General features: G+C 50.5%; 1 protein-coding gene across 1 annotated transcript in view; it reads left to right on the forward strand.

Moving 5' to 3' along the window:
- FAM3D (family with sequence similarity 3, member D) overlaps positions 1 to 3,375 on the forward strand; it is a 38,262-nt gene that overhangs the window by 8,629 nt on the left and 26,258 nt on the right. The gene's annotated exons all lie outside the window — the stretch shown is intronic.

The raw sequence follows: 3,375 nt of genomic DNA on the forward strand, positions 1-3,375 counted from the left end.
CTTTACTAACGTGTGAGATGAGAGCAGTTGTGCGGTAGTTTGAGCATTCGTTGGCATTGCCTTTCTTTGGGATTGGAATGAAAACTGACCTTTTCCAGTCCTGTGGCCACTGCTGAGTTTTCCACATTTGTTGGCATATTGAGTCAGCACTTTCACAGCATCATCTTTCAGGATTTGAAATAGCTCACCTGGAATTCCATCACCTCCACTAGCTTTGTTCGGAGTGATGCTTCCTAATTCCAGGATGTCTGGCTTTAGGTAAGTGATCACACCCTGATTATCTGGGTTGTGAAGATCTTTTTTGTACAGTTCTGGGTATTCTTGCCTCCTCTTGTTAATATCTTCTGCTTCTGTTAATAATAGACTACAATATGGTGTAAATACAACTTTTATATGTACTTGCGGAGAAGGCAATGGCACCCCACTCCAGTACTCTTGCCTGGAAAATCCCATGGATGGAGAAGCCTGGTAGGCTGCAGTCCATGGGGTCGCTAAGAGTCAGACACGACTGAGCGACTTCACTTTCACTTTTCACTTTCATGCATTGGAGAAGGGAATGGCAACCCACTCCAGTGTTCTTGCCTGGAGAATCCCAGGGACGGGGGAGCCTGGTGGCTGCCGTCTATGGGGTCGCACAGAGTTGGACACGACTGAAGCGACTTAGCATAGCATAGCATATGTACTTGGGAACAAAAAAGTTCGTGTGACTCGCTTTATCACGATATTCACTTGACTGCAGTGGTCTGAAAGCAAACCCGCCAGATCACCCCCTGTGTCTGTAATCTGAGGTTCGGTCTGGGCAGATGGGAGGAAACCTGATTGCCAAGAGGTGCTAAAAAGTCTGAAGGACTAAAGCCATTGAAGGTGCAGACATAGAGCTTCAGCTGGTGCTAATTGTCACCCAATGTCTCCGAGTTCTTTTTCTGGCCTCAAGTTCACACCCCCTTAGCAATGACCTGGTAAACAGAGCACAGAACATTGACCTGTGGCCAACGGCCACGCCAGGCGAGACGCAGAGCTTGTTCACAGAGCCCTGCGTTCCTTTCCTCTGCAACTCAGGGCTGATTCTGAAATGACTGTTGGCTGAGCCTGCATGCCTGTGATGGGCTAGGAAATCGCTTCTGAGTTTTGTTTTTCCAACAACAGAGGGCTGCTAGGTAAGGGCCTGAAGACACGAGCCATACAGGGAAGGCAGGTAGAGAGAAATCACGTGTGCAAAGCAGAAAGGGAAGAGCGCGTCACTCAGGGCAGTTCTGGGGGTGAGAGCAGAATGGAAGTAGAGACAGCAGTGATGAGGCTGGCAAGGTCACCCTCACGTCAGGGCTTAGATCATACAAGGCCACATTGTTGTCGTTCAGTCGCTAAGTCATGTCCGACTCTCTGCAACCCGATGGACAGTGGCCTGCCAGGCCTCCCTGTCCCTCACTGTCTCCCAGAATTTGCCCAAGTTCATGTCCATTAAGTCGGTGATGCCATCCAGCCACCTCATCCTCTGCTGTCCTCTTCTTCTTTTGCTGTATACAAGGCCATATAAGCCACGTGAAATACTTCAACTTTTATCCTGAGATCAACAGGAACCATAGACCAGATTTAATCAGAGGAAGTACCCACTTATTTCTGCATCAGGGTGCTTACCTCAACCCTCTCAGTCTGGAAAGAAAGTAACCCTTTCTTCATCCATCAGGACTCTGTGACAGGTCAAGATTGAGCTTCAAGGCACTTGTTTACAGAGGGCTACAGGAAGCAGGAAGCTGTCCCAGCTTCTGTAGGGCCATTAAGAAATACCACAAATAACCAGACAGAAAGATACTGTGATGCCATTCTGGTTTCACAGAAACGGCAAACATTCATAAAGGAATCCTGCCATGAGGGTGCCCTTGCAGGAAGCCGCAGGGCAAATGGGACCTGCCAACAGGCAGGAAATGGTGTGGATGCTGTCAGAGCAGCAGATGCCTTCTAAGCAGGTGGTCTCCCTGCCGGCTACATTTTTCAGGACAGGTAGATAGCATTGGCCGCAGTTTATAAGGAGGAAGCTAAGACCCAGGTGCCCCAGAACACACAAGTGCTAAGTGACAAAGCCAGGCCTGTCTGATCCCAAATCCATCCTCCTTCCTGACCTCACAGGTTTTTTGCTGCCTGATTCTTTCAAGACTGCGGGCACTGCCCCTTGTATTTGCATCTTCTGGGGAGGTTTGTCTACAGCAGCTACTGGCAGGGGGTACCAAAGGGACTCCAGTCACCCCAGGATTACAGACATCAAGCTTAGCATCATCAAGGAGAAAAGGGCCTCCCTCTCCCGAGTTCCCAGAGACCCCTCAGGAAAAAACTCTGATTGGTCTTGTTTGGGTCACATGCTCCCTCCTGAACCAATCACAAGGAATCAGAGTGCTCTGAGTGGTCAGCCCCTTTAGACAAGCTAGGGTACCGTGAAGGACATTCTCCCACTCAAAACCACAGGTAGGTGTTTGATCTTGGAGGGTCACGGGTAACTTCCCAGAGGAAGTGGCGGCTACACTGAGACTGGAAGGATGAATTGGAGTGTTCCAGGCAAAGAGGCGGAGCAACAGTGTTCAGACAGAGGGACGAGCAATACCAGAGGCCCAGGGATGCTCCAGAGTGCCTCTTGTTCACAGTCACATCCCCATTCCTAGTGCACCTCCAGCCTGCTTCCAACCAGTCCTCAGAGAATGCTTTAGGAATAAAATCCACAATTGGCTGTGTGGTCTCAGACAAGTCACTTGCCCTCTCTGAACTTCAGCTTCCTTCTCAACCTGGTGGTTTCATCATCCTAACCTTCCAGGACTATGCAAGAAGTCCAATTCGATCAGTCCTCAAATATTCAGCAAGCACCTCCTGAGTGCTCAGCACCCTACCAGGCCTGCAGAAGACAAGGCCTGGCATGGAAAAGCAGAGCATGCCCGGGGTCCAGTACACAGGGTTGGACCTGAGGCCAGAAGTCAAAAGCTGTCCGGGGGAGAGGGCAGGACAAACAGAGAGGCTCGTGGATGGTGAAGGCGGACTATGGGCAATCTGCTCAGTTCGCAGTGAAGCAGTTTGTTAGCAACTCATGCCTTCTAACTTCTGACCTCCCCACCCCCATCTCCTGCTTCCCACCCTCCACTCTCCACTGAGTCTGTGCCTAGGCCACTCAAGCCAGCAGGCAGGGGAACAGGATGTTTCTTCCTGTGCCTTTGCCTCACAATTTCATAACCTGAATAACAGGTTGAGGTAATCCTAGAAACAAAGAGGAAGGAAACTGTTCCAGGTCTGGGAGGCTGCAGAGAGAATTCCTGCCTCACCCTGCATACCTGCCCCAGGAGCTTTTCCCCATCCTGCTCCACCTTCAGTAGGCCTGACCTGAGCTCCAGACCCTCC

Source organism: Bison bison, unplaced genomic scaffold, assembly GCF_000754665.1.
Source record: "Bison bison bison isolate TAMUID 2011002044 unplaced genomic scaffold, Bison_UMD1.0 scf7180017864304, whole genome shotgun sequence".
Lineage (NCBI taxonomy): Eukaryota > Metazoa > Chordata > Mammalia > Artiodactyla > Bovidae > Bison > Bison bison.